Raw genomic sequence first — 18,472 nt, 5'->3', positions numbered from 1 at the left:
TGTGCATCTGGCTAACGTGGGACCTGGGGAACCGAGCCTCAAACCGGGGTCCTTAGGCTTCACAGGCAAGCGCTTAACCGCTAAGCCATCTCTTCAGCCCCAAAATCTTTTCTTCTTTCCAACTAGTCTCTTCTGTTTTGATGTCAACATTTTCTTTTTATTCCTATTATGAAGGTCCTGTGTAGGTGGACTCAGCCACTGTTAAATCATGAATACCAAGGCCACTTTGTGTCTGGATGACACTATTGCAAAGTACTTCTCCCCTTCTTATGGCTGTAACATTCTTTTTTTTTTTTTTTTTTTTTTTTTTTTGGTTTTTCGAGGTAGGGTCTTACTCCAGCCCAGGCTGATCTGGAATTCACTATGGAGTCTGAGGGTGGCCTCGAACTCACAGCAGTCCTCCTACCTCTGCCTCCCGAGTGCTGGGATTAAAGGCATGCGCCACCATGCCCGGTTGGCTGTAACATTCTTTTTCCACCTCTTCCACATTGGTTTCTGGGCTTAGAAGATGTGTATGCTTAATATGTTCAAATGTGTAAAAGAATACATTAAAATATGAGTTAATATAAGAAAATCACCAAGTAGACTTGAAGGAAAATATTAGAAATATAAAGGATGGGCTGGAGAAATGGCTCACTGCTTAAAGGCACATTCTTTCTTTTTTGACAGTTTCCATAGTTACAGACAATAAACCATGATCTTTCCCTCCCATCCCCTCTCCTACTTTCCCTTCGCAAATCCACACTCCATCATATCCCCCCCTCCATTAGTCTATCTTTTATTTCAAAATCATCTTTCCCTCTTATTATGAGGGTCTTGTGAAAAGGGTATTACTAGGCACTGTGAGGTAGTGGATATTAAGGCCAATTTGTGTCTGGACAGCTGCATTATAAGCAGTACTACCCTTCCTTTGGCTCTTAATATTCTTTCTGCCACCTCTTCTGCAATGGACCCTGAGCCTTGGAAGGTATGATAGAGATGTTTCAGGGCCTAATACTCCTCCATCACTTCTTCTAAGTACCATGTTGACTTTTGGGTTATCCCATTGGTCACCGCTGTCTGAAAAGAGAAGATTTCTAACCAAAAGTGAAAGTAGCATTAATATATGGATATGAACATTCAGTGAATTGCTTACAGGGCAATTTGGTGAGCATAGTATAAGCATTTAGCCAGCCAAGAGCAGGCATTACCCTACTAAGGCTCATATTAGTAGTCAGGTTTTTTTTTTTGGGGGGGGAGAGGGAATGCCTCTGGGCATGATGTTTCAACCTGTGGCTCTTACAGTCTTCCCACCTACTCTTCCACAAAATTTCCTGAGGCATAGTGGGTGAGTTTTAAGTGTACTTCAGTGATGAGCTCTTAGGAGCCTCTGGATCTCAGCTTTGGTAGGTGTTAAGTATCCTCAGGGTCTGTCTCCTATACCCTGATGCTGATTATCAGGAACAGTATGGTAGCAGCACTGTTGCTTGTTTCCCCATTCCTCCATGGATTCAACTGTGGCTTGGCTGAAGTGAGGGGAGTAATTTATCTCCTCCAGTCTCACTACCCTTCCATGCCTGCAATGTGCATCCTCTGGCACCAGGGTATCCTGGAATCCACCATACGTTTTTGATTAGATTTTCAGTACTAGGCATGTATTCCCTCACACAGAGCAAGACTCCAGTCCAATTAGAGAGCTGTTGGTTTCCCCCAGAGCAGACATGCCACTACTGCACTCATTTGCTCATTTGGCCTATCTGACCAAACTTGAGGCTTCCAGCGTCCACTGTTTTCACCACTGACGACTTTACTTCTGTCTCCAATAGGGCTGCATGCAGTGCAGCTTTTTCCAATTTTCAGTTGGCTGGTCTACAGGGAGAAGGTTTTCTGCTCATCACCAGCTTTATTTCTCGGTTTTGCCACTCAGGCATTGGTCTTCAGAAATAGGGTCTTACCTTCTGTTTCTGGTGGGAAAACAAGAGTCTTGGCAATAGCCTATAATGTTTTAGGGGCAACAGGGACCTTCCTGGGCAACAACTCACTGGAAGGTATCCCAGCCCCAGCACTGAAAATTTTATACTAACAATCTATGGCTTCTGGGTGAAAGGCTCATTTTTGGAAAACCTGATGGTCTGTATTTGATTCTTTAGTACCATGTAAAGCCAGATGTACAAAGTGGTGCACACATGTGGCATTTGTTTTCAGGAGCATGAGGTCCTGGCACACCCATTTTTTCTTTCTCTCTCCTTGTGAATAAATGATGAATATTTTATTAAAAAAAAAAAAAAGAAAGAAATGTAAAGACAATTGGAAAAAGTAATATGGGGCTGGGGGATGGCTCAGTGGGTAAGAATGTTTGCCATAGATGTACTCTAACTTCTGTTGAAATAGTATCATAATTATTATGGGGATAACCAACTTTTTTCTGGATTTGAGGCCCACTCAATGGGAGGGAATTCATGTCTGGAACTGAAAACCTATTCTTAAAAGCTGATGCTGGAGAAGATCTTAGGCCCTATAGGGGAAGCCATTTCTGTTGTTTGACTAAATTCTTATGTTGTGCCCATCAAGTTTTCCCCTAGACATTTATGTTTTATGCCCCTAGATCAGTGCTGCTCTCAACTTTAATCACAGAAGCTTTCTTTTTGCAGTTGTCAGAGATTACTGCGGAGAAAAAAAAAATACTTGCAAAAGTATTGAGAATAAGTGGATGTTGAGTACTCATCACTAAATGAGACATCTCTGTCATGATCTCCCACAAGACTTAGAGAATATTACAAAAGGGCAGATGGAAAGAATGTAAGAGCCAAAGGATGGGGAGGAGTTCTTTGAAATGCTGTCTTCCAGACATGTAGTGGCCATTGCATTCATTTATTTTTAATAGTTATTTTTAAATGAAACAGTAGCTTTGTATGGACATATTATGAATTGGTGCCATCATTTCCCTCCTCCTAGTCCCCATTCCACTGAGGGGCCTCTTCAGTGGGTTTGCTAGTACTAACCATGGAGTTGTGGGTTATGAGTGTGAGAGCAGTAGTCAGTCATTGTTGGTAGGGCAATGGCCCTGTTATTCCCTCCCACACTGTGGCTGTTACATTCTTTCCACCCCCTCTTCTGCAAATTCCCTGAATCTTGGTGGGTGTGCTTTAAGTCTACTTTAATGTTGAATGCAAATAAGCTTCTAGATTTCTGCTTTGGTACATTTTCAGTATCCTCAGTGTCTATCTCCCTCACCCTGACAAAGGTTGTCAGGCTAGCCATGGAAACAGCACTCTTTCTTTCTCTCTTTTCTTTTCATTTTTTTTTTTTTGAATTAAACATTTATATTCACTAACAATTCTTTTTTTTTTAAATTTAAAAAAAAATTTGTAGTCAGTGAATACAGTCAAGTTGGTACCATTGTTAGCCTCCTCCCTGTCCTCCCCCCTCCACAGGGACCCTCCTTGTTGGGCTATATGGGTCATGCCTTTTGAGGTTAGCCTTTAGTTTTGGGTAGGAGGAGATGTCTCTGTGTGTCATGACCCAACATGTGCATCTGACATGTTTTCCACCCCCTCTTCTGCAAATTTCCCTGAGCCATGTTGGGTTCACATTAGGTCTGCTTCTGTGTTAAGATCTTGGTTGCCTCTGTGTCTATGGATATCTGGTTTGGTAGGGGTTGACTGTGCTATGTGTCTATCAACACCATTGTGCTGGCTTCCAGTTCACCAAGAAAACAGAATTCTTCGCATGTTTCCCCAATTATTTTTAGTTTCAGCTGGGGCCTTTTTGAGGTATGATGGGGTGGTTGTCTCCTTAGGATCTGTGTGTATCTGAAAAAGAGAAGCAGATTCTCCAATGGAGAGTAAAGTTAGCACCAAGTAATGTGATAAGCATTGTTTTTTAGAGTGAGTTTAGTGGAGAGCAGGTTCAGTTTGGGGTATGGTTCTGACTTGTTTCCCAGCTCCAGCTATGAGTTATGTTTCACTGAGCAGATCAGTTAGCCAAATCGAGAACAGCTGGCTTCCCACCATGACTATACACCACTATTGCAGTTGTATGAACATCACGTCAGATTGTTTGCTGCTAAGTAAGTTAGACCATGTGTTGTTTGGGCAGATATTGGTCATTATCCCAAGTCACTCATGTAGCACCTGGTGGCACTAGATGTGCTAACTGACTGGGGACTGACTGTCTTCCAGCTTCCAGCCTTGTTGCTCCATGATACAGACCAACAGTGTGTGATGTCTTCAGCAGTAGGGTTCTTACTACCAACCTATGGTGGGTCCTCAAGTGCTCTGACATAAATCTGTCTTCTTTTGGGAGACCTGTAGGTCTCTGTGATCAAAAGCTTATTCTGGATGATAACTACCTGCTGCTACTGGGAGTTATAGGTCAGCACCCAAGAAGAGAAGGAAGAACCAGATAAGTGAAATAAAAGAGATTGAGAGAAGAGAGAGAGAGAGAGAGAGAAGAGAGAGAGAAAGAAGTAGAACTAGGAAAAAAATGTAGTTTTCATGGTGCCCTCTCCAGGATTCTTTTTATAGGCTTTGAAAGTTCATCATGAGGGATCTGAGAAGAGAGGTAGAAGATGACAGGGGGAAGAAGCTTATCTACAATCACCATGTTACCAAAAAACACACTGTTTCAAGCACTTGAGAAGTATAGAGGATAAAGCTGCTGACATAGCCCAACACATTAACAGAAAATGCCAATGAAGTCAGGTACAGGGGTGATGTCACAAGTGGATCATCAGTTTTCAGAAGGAATCTCATCAATAAGGACTGGTTTCTCATAAACCTGAACTCATAACATATGGATTTGTGTCAGAAGGCCCAAACTTGATGAGGAATAGGTTCATTCCAGACAAGGCTCTCTTTGCTGGTTTTAATAGCACTGAAGGTGATAGCCCAGCTTCTGAGAGAATAGCAGACAATCAGGACTATTGGTAAGAAACATGCTCCTGTGAATCTTGTGGAAATGAGAGCATGCCAAATTTTTCATGGTCTGCCAGCAATCCTTAATCATCAGTGCTGTTTGGTTAACAGGGGTAACTTTTAGAAATGACAAGCTAGTTTCCTTCACTGTATTTCTGCATTCCAGCCTTCATGCCACTCACTTTCTTCTATAGTCCACTTCTGCTATCCTGTCGTGCTGGTTGCATTACCTTCACTCAGCTCTCCATGAACTTGAAGAAGTTGGTCCTCTTTGGTCCAAGTCTCCTTTTTTTTTTTTCTTTTTCTTTTTTTGTACTCCACTAGAGTTATTCCACTTGTCTATTGATATTTTGGAATTTTCCTCTGAACCAGGTTGGTTGAGAACAAGTGGTGGGCTTGGATGCTGAAGCTGACACGGTCTCCTGAGAGGAGTTGAGGCCTGGGCTGGTTTTCACACTGCTTGTCCTCCTCCAAACCAACCAGCTTATTGTCATGCGCTTGTTCTTGGGCTGTAGTTCTGAGCTGCCCTCATCCCCAGCAGAAATTACGCTCTCATTTTCATCTCTCTGGGGTAACTTGTTTTGAGGGTGGTGATGGGGAGGCTACTTTAGGAAGTACCAGATCTTTCTGGTTCAGTTTGCAAAGGCTGGCTCTGAATCTTGTACAGTGTAGAGAGCTCTGAAAGCGGCCTTCAGGGTCTGAATACAATGGTAGTTGGAGATTTCTGCAGCTGCCTTGGAGGCTCTTTTAGTAGCTTTTCTACGGTCTCTGGGGGTGGCTGTTTATCTTCCTTTCCTGTCCCTGAAGGAGCAGACTCAGATTTTCAAAGCCCCTTTGGCCATCATGAGGAGGTAAAGGTCTGTGTCATCTTTGCTAGAAGGTCTCATAGGAAAAGTTTTGGATAACGGAGTGGGCCAAGGTCTTTAGTTGTGGGGCCCTTGGACATATGTTTTCTTCAGAATTTTTGAAGGCTTTTCAAATTCTTTGTTTTTGATACAAATAATTACATCAGCCTCCTTGACCAGGTTCTACTAAATACAACAACTGCTTCTGTCAGTGTACATTATGTTTTAATCATCTCCAGTACATTGACAGCAGGTTCCAGTGTCATGCTCTCAGTCTCCATATCACAGGAACAGTCTGAACTTTCCCCTTCTTCCATGCACGACAGACACTGCACAACCTGCGGCAACAGGGACACCGTATGCTCCTTCCCCAAGGGTCTAATAAGCAAAACTTGCATGATGTCCTGGATCTGCCTGGAGTCCCCATACCCACTACCCCAAAAATTCTGCAGAGCCAAATGGAAGTAGAATAAAAATCCTGCAGAGCCAAATGGAAGTAGAATGTGAGCGCCCAGTGATTTGCCACCTCTTCCAGTCATACTGCCCCCACATCCCCTATGCCTTGCCCCTAAGCCCTGGCTCATGGTGCCCCCCCATAGTACACCTACTACTGGGGAGTTGCATGCCAGTTTGCCCACCACCCTCCTGCTGCTCCTGCTTCCTCATGCCTGGAAGCAGCACTCTTGCTCATCTCCCACTTCCTCTGTAGCTTCACCTGGGCCCTGGCTGATGTGTGTAGGATGGCTTATCTCTTGCCAGGGAGTCGACTATCTTTTCTTGTCTTGTTGATAGATTTTGGTTACTTTTGGTTCTCACTGCCTTCTGTAAAAGAAAAATAGTTTCTCCAATGGAGAGTGAAATACTCATAGGTTAAATGGGATAAGCATTGTTAACTTAGAGATTTTGATGGGTGTCGCCTCTCTTTTGACCACAAACGGATAACAGCATATCATTGGACTCCATAATCTTGGTCTCTGTAGGCTTCTGACATGATTCCCAGTTCCAGCTCTGGGTTTCTTTCCACTGATAAGATTTTTTAACCTAATCAGAAAGCCTTGGTTACCCACCTAAGATGAGTACCACTATTGCACAGGTGTGTACATCTCATAAGGCTGCTTGCCTTCATGCCCCTGCTTGCTCACAGTGTTGTTGGCCATTCCCCCAGAGTGGCTAATGTAGTGAAAGCACTACATTAGCTGACCATCCAGGAAATGTTTCCCTTCCAGACTGTAGCTGGATCTCTCTGGAGGCTTTCTGTCAGCAGCATATGATGTCTTCAGCAGCAGGGTCTTACCATTCACCTCCAGCAGGTAATCAAGTGTTTTGACAGAGCGTATCTTGTGCTTGGTACCTTGTAGGTCTTTCTGATCAACAGCTCAATGTGGATTGTAACTGATTTCTGATATTGGGAATTGTAAGCCAGATGTTTTATATTTTTAACAGTTTTATTTACTTATTTGAGAGAGAAGAAGACACAGAAAGACAAAGAAACAGAATGGATGAATATGGACATGCCAGGACCTCTTGCCTCTGCAAATAAACCCCACATCCATGTGCCACTTGGTATATCTGGCTGTATGTGGGTATTGTAGCCAGGCTAGTGGATTTTGCAAGCAAGCACGTTTAACCACGGAATCATTTCCCTAGCCTAGCCATTGCATTTATGACTTTAGAGTGACTATCATTATTTGCAAAAGATCTGTATAACAGTGGGCCCATAAACATTTCATTATGGGTGGTGGAAGAGGGCAAAACAGACATTAAAATAGTTGGATTCACTAGAAGAGTAATGAAGGAAGGAGGTCAAAAGAAGTTAATGAGAGGGGATTATGATAAAGATACATGATGTACAGCTATGAAAATTGCCAAAAAAAATGTAAAACAAAGCAAAAAAAAAAAAAAAACCAGAATGCTTGCTGTGCAAGCATGAGAGTCTTAGAGAGCCTGATTCACCCTGACCCCAATTCCCTATAATCCAAACAAACATTTAGGTATGGCCACACATGCCTGTAGCACCAGTTTTGTGGGTGACAGCGACAGAAAGATTTCTGCAGCTTGCTGGTCAGCCAGTCTGATAAAAAAAAATGACAGCTAAGTGGCCAGTAAGAGACTCTGTCTCAAGGAAACATGAAGATGAGTGACACAGCAGGATACCTAAAGTTCTTCTCTGGCCCCAAATGCACATGTACAGGACATGTGCATCTGCACACATACATGCATACACCACACATACAAGGGGTGCTACTAAAGTGCACAGAGTTCTACCAGATGCTTGTCAGATGCTGGGCAGCACCAGCTGAAGCAGGATGACTACAGGAGTTCCTAAGTGTAAGTGGCCCAGCCCCTATGCTTACTGCTAAAGCTCATCATTGTTTCTTTTCCTATTCTACTTTTGCCTCTTCTTTTTAAATTTTACTTTTAATAGTATTTTCACTTAATTGTATTAAAACAATAGATGTTTTCTTTTTTCATCTTCATCTATTTATTAATTTTACTTATTTTGTATGTGTGTACCTGTGTGTATGCATGCTGAGGTCCAGCCTCAGCGAGGTTGTAGAACTCAAAGGGGATGTGTGGAGTCGGCGTTGTTAGAAAATGATGTGGCTCAGTAGTTCAGGTGAAGCATACTGAATGGAGAGTAAAACTCTACTTCTTTATTTATACTTTTACAATGCACTATTTTTTTTTTTTGCAAGCAAGACATATCAGCTTATTCATGTGGCTTCTGTTCTTTAAGAAATCTTGCACAATATTCCTCTTTTCCCCTGGTTTCCCTGCTTCTGCTTAATTCATGAACCTCTTGCTCCATAGACATTCTGATAACATCTTAAACAAGGAATGTAAGGACTGCAAGCTGGTTGATATCTTACCCAGACTCGTAGCCTGTGGTTATAAGGTGTTATGTCCCTGCATATGGTAAAGTTGATCTATCAAACGAATGTTTTGCACTGACATCTTTCCTTTAGGAGCCCACCAAACTCTATTGTTAATTCTGAAAGTTATATATTCTGTCTTATTTCCTTGTGTGGGCCAAACCTGATTATTTGAAAGATGTTTACTTTTGCTCCCTAGGATTTCAGCATCCTTTTCTAGTAAGTCATCTGTAGGTTCCAGAAATGTGTCCATTAATTCTGTGTGTTTTGCTAACCCACACTTAACTTTCTAGTCTGTGGACTGAATTGGTTCTCCCATCCTCTGAGCCTCTCCAGATTGTACCCCTTTGGTGTGGCTCAAGTTCTAGCTGAGGGAGTCTTGTAGTCTTCTAAGTACATTGGGAGAGGAGCAGCCAGACAGCTGAAATCTGTACTGGTGGAAAACCTGAATTGGACTTCTAAGTCCTCTAGCTGGGGGTCCATATTCTGCTACAAGGTCAGAGGTTTCCAATTCTATAGCAGTGGTGTGTGAGACAGTTTGCTCCACTCTCTGTCCTCAGGCTCAGAGCTAACTAATTCCAGTGATTCTCAGGGGATGATGTCTACCTCTGGCCACCCATGGAGGAGCTGCTTTCCTATGCCCTACACTGCCTGGTGGAGCCTCCTTCTTCCTGCACTTTCCAGTGACCTGCTCTCCATAGCTACTTCACAGGATTGTTCTCCTGGGCTTTGGCAATTTAAATGCAGCCTGTCTAACCAGTCTACTATCTCACTTGTAAGTCTTCAATAAATGTAATTTTATTTATTTATGAGAGAATGAGAGGAAGAGAAAGAGAGAGAAAGACTGACTATGGGCATGCTAGGGCATCCTGCCACTGTAAAAGAACTCCATACATACACACCACTTGGTACATCTGGCTTAATGTGGGTACTAGGGAATTGAACCTGGGTCAACCAAGGCAGGCAGGCTTTGCAAGCAAGAGCCTTTAATTGAAGAGCCATGTCCCTAGCCCAAATGTAGTTTGAGAAAGAGGAAAGGATAAACAACTAGCAAAATAAATTTCAAAATTTAAGCTAGATGGCTTAAAATACTTAACTTATAAGTGACTTAAGAAAATGTAAGCAACATGAGTAGTCCCATGATTATTGTTAGGTCTGCATGGGCTCCCTCACCATGGTCAGCAGAATTGTGACAGAGGCATAGGAAAGTTGATTATCTACATTCTTCAAGAAACCACCTGGTCATTATATCCCCCTCCTTGCCTAATAATGCCACAGGTCATGGTTTCTTGTTCCCTTATCTTGTAAGTCAAATGATCACTGTTCTGGTGTCACACTCTAGTTATTTTAAATGGTTAATGTAATAGTCTCCCCTAAAGGAACTTTTCTATTCAGTGTAACAAATGAAGTTATTTTCCCTTCCTCACCTTCCCCCAATTGAAAAAACCCTATAAAGCCCACTACTAGAAAACTCAGGTCAGCTGTGCTCCTCCCTTGTGAGTCAGTCCTAGTAGCTTGTGCTTTCCTAAATAAAAGCTTCTATCTTTGCCACAGAGTGGCTTGTGTGGTATTGGTCACTTTTAAAACTTACACTTGCTAAAGATATTTAATCAAAAATGAAAAACTTTCCCAAATGAAAAATACAAGAACAAAATCCTAACTTCTGTTCAATAGAAAATCATTCACAGATTGAAAAGTTTATCAGGATTATTCTGCATTCATTCTAATAATTCATTGATGTCTTTACAGTATAAAATGATTAATGCAATTAATCATATTAAATGTACAAAGAGGGCTGGAGAGATGGCTTAGCAGTTAAGTGCTTGCCTGTGAAGCCTAAGGACCCCAGTTCGAGGCTCGGTTCCCCAGGTCCCACGTTAGCCAGATGCACAAGGGGGCGCACGCATCTGGAGTTCGTTTGCAGAGGCTGGAAGCCCTGGCGCGCCCACTCTCTCTCTCTTCCTCTATCTGTCTTTCTCTCTGTGTCTGTCGCTCTCAAATAAATAAATAAAAAATAAAAATACTTTAAATGTTCAAAGAAGAAAGAGCACCTGGTCATCTCAGTGGACATTATAAAAACTCATGGTAATGAATTCATGTTAGATAGAAGAGAATTTCTCTAACTTGATAAAATCTACTTATATAAAACCCAAGCAGACATCATTATGAATTTAAGAATGATGTAGATTTATTCTGTTTGATGTCACAGAAAACAAAATTTCCTGTTAGCATGATTTTGAATTCATGTTGTAGTAGAAGTTTAGGCTAGCACAATTATCAAGATGTAGTGGAAGAAATAAAACTTGTCAGTGTGCATAAGTAGTGCCACCATTGACATCAAAATCTGTGCATTCCATGGCTATACACACACAAAAGTGCCTACAATTATTAAAATGAGATAGTTTAAGACAGACTCTGAATACTGATGTTCAAAACCAACTTTCTCTACATTATCAGTGAAGATTTGGGAAAATGTAATTCAAATATAGTATTGACAAGAAGAACAAATTTGTGTGGTTATAGCCACACCTTCATACATTCACACAAGGATGGAGAGACAAATCTAAAAAATGTTAAGATCTTTATGTAAATGATACAAAGTATTGTAAAAAACCTGAGATTTGCCAAGCGTGGTGCCACACGCCTTTAATCCTAGTACTGGGGAGGCAGAGGTAGGAGGATTGCAGTGAGTTTGAGGTCAGCCTGGGACTACAGAGTATGTTTCAGGTTAGCCTGAGCTTGAGTGAAACTCTACTTTGAACCCCCACCCTCACCAAAGACCTTGAAATTATGAATACACTTTTCACAATATTTTTGTGTCATCCTGCATATGAAATGCATAGAATTGCTGAATCAGTCAGTAAAATGTCAATTCTATAAAACTGTTAACTTCTAAACTTATTGTTGTGTTCTGACACTTCTACTATGTCTCATCAATATTCAGTGTAACCAGTCTATTTAATTTCAGCCTTCTTGTGGGGTGGTAGTTAATTTGCACTTTGCTAACATCTGATGAGTTTCAGAACTCTTCAAGTACTTATGACCTCCCTCATGGTTTCTTTGCGGGATGCTTATCTATATGGTCTGGTTTTATTATTTCATTTTATTAACTTGTAGGAGTTGTTTTTTGTAGTTTGGAAATCTGTTCTTTTTCTGATAAATGTACTTGGTAATATTTTCTCTTAAATTAGGAGCTATCATTTATTTTGTGCAATGGTTTCCATTGGAATTTGTCATAAGAACTCTGTATTTAGCAAGATCACATGTATAAACACTTGGGTATATATGAATGGATGAAAAATTATACACAGAAAACAATTAAATACTGTCAAAAGAGCTTCCTCATTATTTGTTTGGTCTTCCTTAATTAACTGTCAACATAGGTGTAGGTTTTCAACAAAAGTGTCAATCTTTGTTTTAGAAAATTAGAATGTTAGTCGGGGAATATGGCTTAGTGGGTAGAACACTAACATTCAATCCTGAGTACCAGAGTTGGATTCTCAGACCCCCGATAAAAAGAGAAAAGCTGATGTAATCCCAGCACTTTTAAGATAACTGGGAGGTTGAGACAGAATTTCCTAAAAGCTCACAGTAAGCAAAGCAAAGAAAACAGCAGAAAGAAACTCTGCCTCAGATGATATCACCTCCACACATGTGCCATGACACATGTATGTCTGCAGTATCACACATGACAACATATACATATACATGCAAATAAAGCATTTTAAAAAGAAGAATGTCTTTGTTTCTCTGTGATAGGCAAGGACTGATTAGATAGAATATAGGAAGTACCCATGACAAAAAGGAAAAATTAAATTGGAACTCATTTACTATTTACATGTATTTTTAAGTCATAATTTTGCCTTCCCTCCCTGTGTCTCTTATATTATTTCAGTGACCTCTTTGGCAATATTTTCTGAGCCTTGGAGGGCATTGTGGTAATTTGAATAGATAGCTCCCAATATATTCAGTGTTCGTAGTTTGGATCTGCAGCCACCTGGCTGGAGCGAGTGGCTCTTAGGCTCCAGTTCTCAAGTATGGTGGTGGATTTGAGATTCCAGTCTAAAGGTATGCAAAGTGCCTGAGTTCCTCCTGGAGTTTCTGAAGTGTGCTGTGTGGCTTTTGGCTTGTGGATTTTCTCTTTTTCTCTCTGCTTGGACCTGTAAAACCAGACCACCTTCTTCTGCCATTATGGAATTTCCCTTGGATCTGTAAACTTCAATAAATATTCCTTTTTCCATACCTGTTCCTGGTCTGGAAGTTCATCTCAGTAAACCTGAAGCTGTCTGCTACATAAATTGGTACTGATGAGTGGGCTGAAATGAATCTGATCCTGTGGATTTTGGTCTTTTGGAACTTTTTGTTCTGGAGGAATGGGCATGGGCTTGGTACTTGCAACTGAAGATACCTTCTTATTCTGATGAGAGTTTGAGAATGCTAAGTGCAGAGAAGATTGAAATTGGAGGGTTGGCTTATGAACCTCCTATGGGGAAGGAAAGACTACAGAGGACTTTGTTGGAACTGGGCTACTGGCATAAGGGCTGGCTGCATTATTTGCCCAGGCCCAGAGAGTTTGATCAAGGTTAAATTTGTAATGGACTGATGTGCTTGGCAAAAGATAATTGGACTGAGAAATTTAAGATTTTTAAGTTGGAAGACCTCAAGCAAGTTAAAATTATAGGCACAGAGACTGGTTTTAGGCTATTAAGTTGCTATTGTCAAATACATTAGCAACCTTATGGATGATGGCCCAAATTCTTTACATTAAACTAATGGAGAGGATGCCTGGAGAAAGACTTTTATAAAATTGCAAACTCTTTTGGAAAGAATTGACTGGAGAAGGAACCTGCTTTTCAAAGTATTTATTTTATCCCTGAATTAAGAATATGACTATGTGGGCTGGAGAGATGGCTTAGTGGTTAAGCACTTGCCTGTGAAGCCTAAGGACCCCTGTTGAAGGCTTGATTCCTCAGGATCCACATTATCCAGATGCACAAGGGGGCGCACGCATCTGGAGTTCATTTGCAGTGGCTAGAAGCCCTGGTGTGCCCATTCTCTCTCTGTCTCTCTATCTGCCTCTCTCTCTGTGTCACTCTCAAATGAATAAATAAAAAATGAACAAAAATATATAAAAAAATATGACTATGTCCTGCACATCTGGTATAAATTTTATAAGCATAAAAAATTCATGGAGTGGTCATGAAATGCATGCAGTTCCAGGAACTACTGCTGAAACGCTATATGAGGCAGGGTGTGATGCCCTAACGGGCTGTTAAAGCCATTGGAAGATGAACAGTGGTTTTCATAGAGAGCCTAAGATGTTTTGGATATACCAGAACTATGCAAAGGCTCCAATGGAATGTACTCTTGGCCTGGCATGGAAGTGTTCCCTGGCTATTCTGCTCAGCTGGAGTGGCAAAACTGGAAAATCTAGAGACTGTCAGTCTCTGGTTGTACTGGACTTGAACTGTAGAAGTTTGGTGATTGCTTGATGGTTGTTGTGTTTGAATTGTCCTAGTCTCTCCTTGCTATGCCTTACGCCAGTTAAAAATGTTTACTCTGTGCCTTTATATGTTGGAAATATATAACTTGCTTAATTTTACAGGATTCACACAGCTAAGAAACAATCTTAAATCTCAGAGGAAACTTGGGACTTTGGTATTATCTTAAGTTGGTACAGACTGGGGGGACCTCTGAAACTGGACTGAATACAATTTACAATGTTTCATGGTTTTGAATCTATTGGGGGCCAGGGGTGAAATGTGGTAGTTTGAATATATGATGCCCAATATATTCAGTGTTTAATTAGTTTGTAGTTTGGATCTGCAGCCACCTGGATGGAGGAGGTAGAACTTAGGGCCCAGTCCTCAGGTGTGTTGGGAGATTTGAGATTCCAGTCTAAAGATATGCAAACTGCCAGAGTTCAGTCTAGAGTTCCTGAAGTGTGCTGTGTGGCTTTTGGCTTTTGCTTGTGGTTTGTGGCTTGTGACTTTTCTTTTTCTCTCTCTGCTTGGACCTGTGAAGCTGGTCAGGTTTTCCTCCCATTATGGAACTTCCCCTGGATCTGTAAGATTTAATAAATATCCCTGCCTTCATAACTGTGACTGGTATGGATGTTTATGTCAGTGAACCTGAAACTGCCTGCTATAGGCATGTATAAATTATGCATTTTACATTAATAGCTTATTCACATAATACAAAATTTCAATGGTATAAAATGATCTATTACTGTCTTCCTTACAAATTCCCTTCCTATGAGCACATAAGTGTATTATTAATGGTTTTTAATATATTATATATACATATATATAAATACATATTATATAATGTACATGTTACATATATGTAATTTTGAATTAATTTCTTTTATTAAGAACATACTTGGTATGGATATATCATGTTAATACCATCTTTTCCCTCCTCCCTGTCCCTGTTCCACTAGCAGCTCTCCTCAGTGTGGTTGCTGGAATTCCCCATGGGTTATGGGTTATGTATTGTGGGAGGCAATGCCTCTGGGTATGGCATCCCAACCTGGGGCTCCTACAATCTTTCTGCCTCCTCTTCCACAAAATTTCCTGAGCCTTGATGGATGTGTTTTAAACCTAGTTCAGTGATAATTTCTTAGGAGCTTCTGAATTTCAGCTTCGGAATGTATTGAGTATCCTCAGCATCTGTTTCCTTTACCCTGGCACTACTTGTCAGGATCACTATGAAATCAGTACTCTTGCTTGCCTCCCCAATTCCTCTGTGGTTTCACCTGGGCCTTGACTGAGATTTGAGAAAATTTTGATTGTTAATTTCAGGGAGGAAAAGCAAAGAAGCAGCAGCAGAGGCCCTAAGGTATGGTGTGAGGTGGATGGCTTTGTCATGGTGTAGAACTTCACAGAGTGAAATGGTCCACAGCTAAGAACAAAACAGTTCTGGTCAAATTTTTCTTATATCTGAGATGTTATCTATAGTCTATAGTTGTTTTCTAGTTGATGGCATTGGAGAATATTCTCCATTCTATAATAGTTTATAGCTTTCATAGATATACAACTCTGCAGGGCACTGGTGTAGTACTGTGTGGTCCTTCCCTGGAAATAAGAATTAAAATTTCCAAGGTTCAGGTCCAAGAAACACTGGATTGAAGTTTTAAAAGGCAGATAGAAGGGGGTTGGCTTAGTACTAGCAAAGTTACATGAAGCGCACAAAATACCCATTCTAAAATTAGACCCTTCTTTTCCCACATTTCTTCAGCCAGGGACTGTGAGTACAGATTCTGAAGAGCTTTATATTTTTATTGCCAGAATATCATTATACAAAAATGATTACAGTTGTAATTTACTGAACCCATATTTTATATCACCACTGTTCTCAGTGCATTATATCTATTTACTTTCCTTCTCTCAGCAACTTCATGAGGAAGGCACATTTGTTTTACAGATAAGCATCAGAAACTGAGAAAAGTGAGATAACTTCCAAAAGTAGCCAGCAGTAGGTCTATGTCTTAATTCCTCTGTTCAATTGCATTTAAGTTTCTGAGTCTCTGGGCTCAGAGACTCTGAGAAACCAGTGGGGAGTGAAGTTAGAGGGATCACATTGATAAGAAGTTTTCTGTGCACCCCATTTTCAGAGGTACTACAGAAAGCTCAAGTCCAGGTATTGAGTCTCTATCTCCTCTGAATATTACATAATTGACATTAAGATCTAAATCACAGCATCCCATGAAAAGTGGGGTCTTGGGCTTGGGAGATGGCTCAGCAGTTAAAAAGTGCTTGCTTGTGAGACGCCCGCTGGGGGCTTGAACTCAGGCGTGATAGTGGTGGCGGTGGGAGCCTGATTGTGGCCCTGCTTCATGCTCCCTTGACCGCGACCGGGTGTCTTCTGAGGAGCCCTGGGAGGCTGTCGTCCCGAAGTAGCGGATGGCTTGGCAGGGGCACCTTGAGCCAGGAGGCGGATGGGACACAGCAGAAGTGCAAGTGGAAGAGGTGGTCAGTCTTTGGGTGCTCAAGTTCTACTTCCACGAGGAGCTGTGGGCCTTTTGGGATAGCAGATATGGGGACTTCAGGCAGATCCAGGACATCACGCAGGCTTTGCTTATTAGACCTTTGGGGAAGGAGCATACGGTGACCCTGTTGCTGCGGGTTGTGCAGTGTCTGTTGCCCATTGAAGAAGGGAAAAGTTCAGACTGTTCTGGTGATATGGAGGCAGAGCTCACGCCACTGGAATCTGCTGTCAATGTGCTGCAGATGATTAAAACAGAATGTACACTGACAGAAGCGGTTGCCAGATCCAATAGAAACTGTCAAGGAGGCTGCTGTAATTATTTGTATCAAAAACCAAGAATTTGAAAAGCCTTCAAAAATTTTGTAGAAAATATATGTCCAAGGAGCCCACAACTCAGAAGCTGAGAAACATCTCTTGAGCATTATGTGAAAAGAGAACTTGGCCCATCCCGTTATCCAAAACTTTTCCTGAGACCTTTCAGCAAAGATGCTGCACTTCTTTCAAAGCCACCTGCATACAGGCTTACCTCCTCACCATAGTAAAAAGGGCTTTGAAATCTGAGTCTGCTCCTTCAAGTACATTGAGGATAAACTACCATCCCCAGAGCCTGTGGAAAAGCTACTCAGAGAGCCTGCAAGGCAGCTACAGAAAACTCCAACCACCATTGGTATTCAGACCCTGAAGGCTGCATTCAGAGATCTGTCCACTGCATAAGGTTTAGAGGCAGCCTTTGCAAAACTGGACCAGAAAAATCTGGTACTTCCTAAAGTAGCCTCCCCATCACCAGCCCTCAAAAGGAGAGACCCCAGAGAGATGAAAATGAGTGTGTAACTTCTGCTGAGGATGAGGGCAGCTCAGAACTACAGTCCAAGAACAAGCACTTATCGATAAGCAGTTTGGTTTTGGAGGACAACCAGTGTGATAAAACCAGCCCAGGTCTCACCTCCTCTCAGGAGGCCGTGTCAGCTTCAGCATCCAAGCCCACCTCTTGTCTCAACCAACCTGGTTCAGAGGAAAATTCCAAGTGTTCATACCTTCTTTGTAGCAGTTTTAGGGCTGGATGGCATGCCTGGTTGGACCTGATATTACTTCCATGAATGAAGTAACTTTCAACTAAGTTATCACCAGGGCTTGCTCATACTGCTAGAATGAGACTTGGACTGGGGAATGATGACATTGATTGAGGTCCCTGCCAGTTGCAAAACCCCACTGTAGGCTCTCAGCATTACTAGGGCATGAGGAAGGAGGAAAAGTTTCTGAGCCTCCTCTCCATCACTACGTTTTCCTTTTAGCAAGCACCTAAGTGTCATGACTATCTGATATTAATAGTGTTATTTGTGAAATTTGTTTGAATTGAGCCTCATACTTTGATTTTTATGAAACTGATGAATATTTACACCTCTTATGAGCCTTTGAGAATTGGCAAATTCAATAAGCGTTGCCTAATCTTTCACATTCAAAACAGTGCAGCTTAGTGTGGTGGCGCATGCTTTTAATCCCAGCACTTGGGAGGCAGAGATATGTGGATCGCTGTGAGTCTGAAGCCACCCTGAGGCTACATAGTGCATTTCAGGTCAGCCTGGACTAGAATGAGACCCTACCTCAAAAAAACAAAAAAACAACAAAAAAAACCAAAGTGCTTTCTTGTAAACCAGGACCGGTGGCACATACCTTTAATTCCAGCACTTGAGATACAGAGGCAGGAGAATCACGGTGGGTTCAAGGCCACTCTGAGACTACATAGCAAATTCCAGCCTGGAATAGAGTGAAACCCTACCTTGGAAAACTAAAAAAATAAAGTGCTTGCTTACAAATCATGAAGGCCTGAGTTTAATTCTCCAGTACCCAAGTAAAGCCAGAGGAACAAAGG

The 18,472-nt window shown here is 41.5% G+C and overlaps 2 pseudogenes; one reads left to right on the top strand and one right to left on the bottom strand.

Annotated features, from left to right (window-relative positions):
* Window positions 1-4,845: 4,845 nt before the first annotated feature.
* On the bottom strand, window positions 4,846-6,279 carry LOC101595274 (annotated as a pseudogene).
* Window positions 6,280-14,659: 8,380 nt separating this feature from the next.
* LOC101594984 lies at window positions 14,660-17,699 on the top strand (annotated as a pseudogene).
* Window positions 17,700-18,472: the final 773 nt, after the last annotated feature.

Source organism: Jaculus jaculus, chromosome 1 (assembly GCF_020740685.1).
Source record: "Jaculus jaculus isolate mJacJac1 chromosome 1, mJacJac1.mat.Y.cur, whole genome shotgun sequence".
Taxonomy (NCBI): Eukaryota; Metazoa; Chordata; class Mammalia; order Rodentia; family Dipodidae; genus Jaculus; species Jaculus jaculus.
The sequence above is the reverse complement of the archived record's forward strand: the minus strand, read 5'-3'. Positions and strand labels throughout refer to the sequence as shown.